A 6,656-nucleotide genomic window follows, 5' to 3' on the forward strand; every position below is an offset into this window, starting at 1 on the left:
TCCACAATAGGAGGAGGGTACCCAGCCTTACACATGTGGGAATTCATGTGTCTCATACAACTACAGCCAACACCAAATCCAATAGGAAACGACATTCAGAGGATGGTAGGAAGAGGAATCACTATTTGGGGTTGCATCTCCAGTCCAAAGCCTGGCAGCATTGGGAATATATCATCCAGCCCGTGATAAGAGAAGGGTACCATCCAAATACATGTTAGGGCTTATGTGGCTGGTTTGGCTCCAACCAACACCTGACCTTTGGTACAGACATCAGGCAGATGGTAGGAAGAAGGGTGCCCCAGCCAGAGGGGAAAAGTGCGTTATATGGTAGAGAGCTACATCCAACACCTGGTGACATCTGGAAGTACACATCAGGTCAAAGATAGGAAGGGTGTCACTCCATCTACACCGGTAGATTGCCACTGCCTTACTCTTAACTGAGAAGTATTGTGCACAATCAGAAGGACAGGCATCCACGTTCCACTACCCCAGCACGAGGAACTGATAAGTGGCAAGTACTCCCATACTCCACTAGAAGAAGGAGGGAAAAAAACATGGAAGAGTCTCATTGTCACAGTCATCTAGCATGGTATATGATCACAGGTTATACATTGTGGATTTAAGACTAAGTATACCTAGTCAGGCAACACTCTCTACAGAGTGGGATCCAAACATGCGATACAGACCCATGCAAAGAAAATAAACAGAGTACTTACCAACCACAGATAAACAGTTACAGCACTGATGATGATGTCCCCTATGGAAGATGGAAAGATGATGATCATCACGAGAAAGGGATGAAAAACACAAAGCAAATTCAAACAGGAAAGAAAAAGGAAAAAAAGGCCATGGAAGAGGTGAGGATTTCATGGAAAAAAACAAATGGAGTTTGGAACCATGTAAGAGAGCAGTAGGATGTGTTATATACCACTGAATAGCTCCGACTGAGCAAAGGGGTGGGTGGGATTGGAATGGTCATAAAGGGGGAAAGGAGGGAAGGAAGAAGTACCTTTTCGAGCAGCCAATGAATGATCAGAAAAGAGGAGAACAGAGGAACTAAAAACATAAAATGCAAACACATCAGAACAACAATGTTTGCATGCCATCAAGAGCAGGAACAGTGACTTCAAGGAAAGGTAATTTCGAGAACATAAAGACAAAAGGTGTAATGGAGGATGGTGAAACACCTAGAAGAACACATAGAAATGCTAATTCAGAAGGGCAGCAGAGTGGGGAGGACAGGAAAAACAGGAGGAATGAAACAATATGGATAAGACTGGCAACTGGAAAACACAAGTCGGTAAATGGAAAAGTAGCAGATAATGCCACCATATAGCCCACAACAGAGGAAACCTAAGGCCTCGTTCACAAAGCCAAGGCAAAAAGGATGGTATGTGAGGAACCATACAATGGGAAGAACTATAACCCCTTAGGACAAATCAAAAGTGGTCCATGTACTAAATACATAGGTAAACCACTATGAAGGAAGAAAGAACAGGACAGAAAATGAAGGAAGCTACAAGTGAAGAGATCAGACAAAGCCACGTATGAAGACGGAGTGCAGGTATAGACCGATGACGCATGAAAGATGCATGTGACTGATGAAAGAGTATCAGAGATAAAAGAAAAGAAAAAAAGATACACCAAAAACCAGTGCAGCAGTGGAAATCATGTGTGAGCCCAATACAGAAGTTCCAATGTGAGAAAACAGAAGTCTGTCAACTGAGTGTCCTTTGCCTGGTGATGTACGAGACTAACATACCAACAAGGCCCTAGGAGCCCGCAGGAAGTGAAGCTGACAAACAGGAAAAAGTTCCAAGATTGATATGGAAAGAGGACTCAGAAAGAGGCCATTGCTCAAAAACTTTCTAAGTGTCAAAATACACCCCCCCCCCCAAACTGGAAACAGAAGCATCTGTAAAAGGTGATATTCTGGACAAGGAGGAGGGAAAGGAACACCCATAGCAGTATCGGTCCGATCCAACCACCAGTCGAAGTCGGCCTGTAAAGGAGGAGGAAGGGTAAGATGGGCACCTAAGGGATCCCAAACAAGGCTTCATTGGTTTATCAAAACCCACTGACAATGACGCATGAGGGAAGAAGGAATGAAGGCTTCGAGAGAAGCTCATGTCCCCAAAACAGAGAGAACCTCTCACATGGTAGGAGGAGAGAATGAGATGCTGCATATAAGACATTCCATAGCTTGCAAGTGAAGTGGAGCAGGTAGGTTCCAACAGAGGAGGGAGTTCATAAACACCCCAAGATGAACCAAAAAATTGAGTGGGTGTAGGACTGAGTCCTCTTGAGAGGAGGCAAGAAGCAGCCATATAACCATAGAACGGGGAAAACGAAGGACCCTGTAATGAATCAGATGGGCAAGAAAAACGAGAATCTGAGGAGGAGGGAAGGAAATGGAACTGTGAGACAATGGGGGAGATGAATAGAAGTAAAGGACCAGACTTACTGAAATGACTTTCAGAACCCATGGATTAACTACCAAGAACCTCCAAACATAGGCAAATTGAAGGAGTCTGGCCTCCACCAGCCCTGACCCGTAAAAGAAGGTCAGAGTAAGACAAGTATTGGAAAAGGTAACTGAATTATCTGGGATCCAGTCCCCATTAAGGCAGAAGCAACACTAATGGCTAGTCCCCAAGAAAAGAAGGGGTGGAACATAGGAAACAGGAGATAAGGACAGAACATCACATACCTGAATAATCAAATTCTCCAAAGAGGAAAAAGGTCTGGGTAAGTCCTTCAAAATGACACACGACTGAGAGGAATATTCTGGAGGGGAAAAAGACTGTCCAAATCCAAAACATCCCAGAAACTGAAAACCATGATAGAGGAATCATTAGTTTGTTGCATAAAATTTCCACACACACACCAGAATTAAAACCTCAAAACTCAACCCACTAATACACCAAACAACAACATATCATTACATTGAAGTTTACCATTTATCCCTGAAGTCAGTTCAAAAATAATCAACACTTGGAGAAATCTTGTCATTAAACATAAACTTCCTGTTGACTTCAAACTCACTCAAAAAACTTGGCCCTAAACTAAAATCATTACTAGATAACAATTATGGAGAATCATACAATACCAACACCATTTATAAATTAACATGCAATAACTGTCCAGCATTCTACACTGGAGAAACCAGATTCACCTAACAAAGTAAAAAAACTCTTCCATGTTTACCATCATTGCAACTCAAAAAAACCACAGTATATCTGTATAAAACACAATAATTTTAAACAAAGAAACAAATACCGACAAACACAAAAGAAGCCATCTTAATTGAAAATAATAGCCATACCCTAAACCAACACCCCAAGGTATCAGGATACCTTTACTAAGCTGTAAAGCAATCTCCAGGCATGTGATCTCTTTGTTCCATGCTGTAAATATAATACCTGATGATGATATAATCTTGTCAAAACATTGTACATTTATAATAAAGTTTTCTTCACTATCCATTCAAGCCATCTCCAAACTTTTATTTTGTAAAAAAGTGGGTTCCTCTTTATCAAATTAGTTAATATTACTCTAATATGTTATAAGGAATAAAAAATATGATTTCATGGCTCCAGTTGAATTGGAAAACTATGACATAGAAAATTACTGAAATTTGGTTAGATTTGGAGAATATTAATAATAGGAATCATTTTGAAATCTCAGATTATGTTATTTAATAGCAATACTTTTTGAGAGAGTAGTGGGTAGTTATTTGTATGAAACAAACTACAGCCTATTAGGATTAAAGGCATAAAAACTGGTAGTTATGAGGTTGAATATATATTGGTTACAATCAGGAGTTTCAAGAATAGAGTTTTTAGTTGGCAATTGTTTTGGGCCACCCGGTCAAAAAGAGATAAATGAAAAATTGTATAAAGTGATCTGGGTTGCTACTACTACTAATAATAATATTAAGGCAATAATTATGGGTGACTATTTCAGACATATGGAAACAAATGGCAAGGGAAAAAGATTCATTTAATAATTTACTTGATTCAGGATGGTTTTCTATACCAAATTATCACACTGCCAACCAAAATGAATACCATTTTAGATTTACTGTTAACCATCAATTAAGGATATGGTTGCAAGAATTGAAGTAGAAGAACAGTTGAGAATGACTGAGCACCGAACAATTAGGTTTTGCTGCATGTTGAGAGTAAAAGAAATGAAATTTTAATTCCTAATTTTCAGAAAGCCACTTTTGAGGCTGTGAGACAAAATTTATCACTAGTAAATTGAGAAAATGAATTAAAAGGTGGTGTAGACATATTTGGGAAATATTCAAAAATAACTTGTTTTTAATTTACGATAAACATGTTTTTTAAAAAGAGGAAAAAGATAACAGGGAAGATCAACCCTAATAAAAGAGAAATAATGAGTAAGTTTAAGCAGTTTAAACTGATAGATATGATGAAAGATTTACAAATCCATAAGCATGCAAAGATCTGTTTTTTTAAAAAAGTAGAAAATCCTAAAGATCTTATAAGAAACAGCTGGCTGATAATGTCAAAATTAACACCAATAATTATTTTAAGCATGTTAAAAGTATGCTGAATGTTAGAATACAAATAAAAGATGGTGCAATGTTTTATTTTATGTCAAACTGTAATAAAAACAAAAGTTTTAGGTATCAAAAGAGTAAAAGTAAAATATATGGCTCGAGACTGAAAAGCAATACTAGTTTTTATTTTAGGCTTTAACTTACTAACTTAGTTGTCCTAGTAGTAGTAATGTAAGTTGTAGTCCCTTGTACCGTTGTAGCCTAGTAATGTTAGTATTAGTATTACAAGAATAAGGATGCGTAAAAACAAGCAAGGTGTCACTGTAGAGTCGACTTTGCACTTCCACTTCCAGTTGCAATGTAAGCAGTAAAGTGCAGTTGGATTAATTAAATTTTGTAACACTAAAAATCTAATTCTTTATACAACTTTATTACAAGTTACTACTTCACTACTTGTCATGTAAACTTATTTTCCGTTACTTATTCAATGCTTTAAGTTTAAGATATCCACTACATTTCATTATATCATATATTTATGTATAGATATTACCTTAATTTTCCATAACTTCAAAACAATCAACGCATATTCATTACAGTTGTTCACATCATAAATCAAATGTTGAAAGTTAAATTATTCGACGCCCCTCGTCTCACAAGTAGAATATATAAATAAAGTGTTATCATAAAACCTTATTATAGGCAAAAGGAGCTAGAACGTATAGTGGCGCTAGCATCGTGAGACTAATGGTTTTGATGAGTATTGTTTGTTTGAAGTTAAGCACAAAGCTACACAATGGGCTGTCTGTGCTCTGCCCACCATGGGTATCGAAACCCGGTTTCTAGCGTTTTAAGTCCGCAGACATACAGCTGTGGACTGGGGGGCGGGGCGGTTTTGATCAGTAATCAGCACACAGCCACTATGTTGGTAGTAATCTGTTAACTGACCATTCTTGCCTAATTTATCATTATTCCAGTCGGATTTGGATTAATGTTTCTTCGGTGAGTAAATTTCTTATTTTTGAAAGTATCACACAATATGTTAATTATTTAATTACTAGCTGGAGTGTCCGTCCCCTGAACGGAAGTTATGTAAATTCATGATGAATGAAAGGTTATCTTACGACATAAAAAGTTGCTTCTCTTATATGTAATTGTAAAAATGCAAAAACGCTCATAAAAACCACAAAACTGAAAATTTGCGTGTATCTCCACATGGACCCAACAAACCTTCCTGCCAAATTTCGTGAAGCTCCATTAACAGGGGGCGAAGTAGTGGTAAAAAATGCCCATGAAAACCGCAAAATGCAAATCTGAAAATTTATATATATCTGCCCATGGACCCAGTGAACCTTCATGCCAAATTTAGTGAAGCTCGAACTACAGGGGGCAAAGTATTTATAATAAACGCCCATAAAAATCGCAAAATGCAAAACTGAAAATCTGTATGTATCTTGGCACAAACCCAGTGAACCTTTATACCAAATTTGGTGAAGATCCATCAACAGGGAGCGAAGTAGTGGTAAAAACGCCGATAAAAACCGCAAAATCTAAAACTGAAAATTTTTATGTACTTCCCCATGGACCCGATAAAACTTCATATCAAATATGGTGAAGATCCATCTACAATGGGAAGAAATGTTGTGGCTTCATTAGAATAACATAGGCATAAAAGCAGCTTAAACAAAATCAACATAACGACTTTTTTGATTACATGTCATCAGAAAACATACTGAGAATAACCGATAAATTTAGAATAATATTATATTACTATAAGAAGGTAGAAAAATGCGCGATATTTTTATAGTGTTACAGCGGAAGTCACGTGACACTGGTAACTCGTCATGAGCTTCTAGAACGTTTGTGTCCCTTCGTGAAGTCTCGAGTGTTTACTAGATATGCGGTATTCTTGTATATAAGACCGCCAAGAAGTGACGGCAACAATGTAATTGATTGTTTGTTTGTTTTGTTTTTTTTAATTTCGCGCAGAGCTACACGAGGGCTATCTGCACTAGCAGTGTAAGACTAGAGGGAAGGCAGCTAGTCATCACCACCCACCGCCAACCCTTGGGCTACTTTTTTACCAACGAATAGTGGGATTGACCGTCACGTTATAACGCCCCCAGGGCGA

The 6,656-nt window shown here is 37.9% G+C and overlaps 1 protein-coding gene across 4 annotated transcripts in view; it reads right to left on the reverse strand.

Annotated features, from left to right (window-relative positions):
• Positions 1-5,220, reverse strand: part of LOC106464594 (voltage-gated hydrogen channel 1-like) — a 70,380-nt gene extending 65,160 nt beyond the window's left edge. Inside the window, exons 1-3 of one of the 4 annotated variants that reach the window (XM_022392331.1) lie at positions 5,079-5,217; positions 2,711-2,830; positions 717-757 (exon numbers count right to left, since the gene is read on the reverse strand). The gene's annotated coding sequence lies outside the window, so the exon portion shown is untranslated. Of the gene's footprint in view, positions 1-716; positions 758-2,710; positions 2,831-4,732; positions 4,880-5,078 lie in introns of those variants that run through there. The other 3 variants (XM_022392332.1, XM_013924749.2, XM_022392333.1) reach the window with 3 other exon arrangements.
• Positions 5,221-6,656: the final 1,436 nt, after the last annotated feature.

This window comes from Limulus polyphemus, unplaced genomic scaffold (assembly GCF_000517525.1).
Source record: "Limulus polyphemus unplaced genomic scaffold, Limulus_polyphemus-2.1.2 Scaffold1698, whole genome shotgun sequence".
NCBI lineage: Eukaryota > Metazoa > Arthropoda > Merostomata > Xiphosura > Limulidae > Limulus > Limulus polyphemus.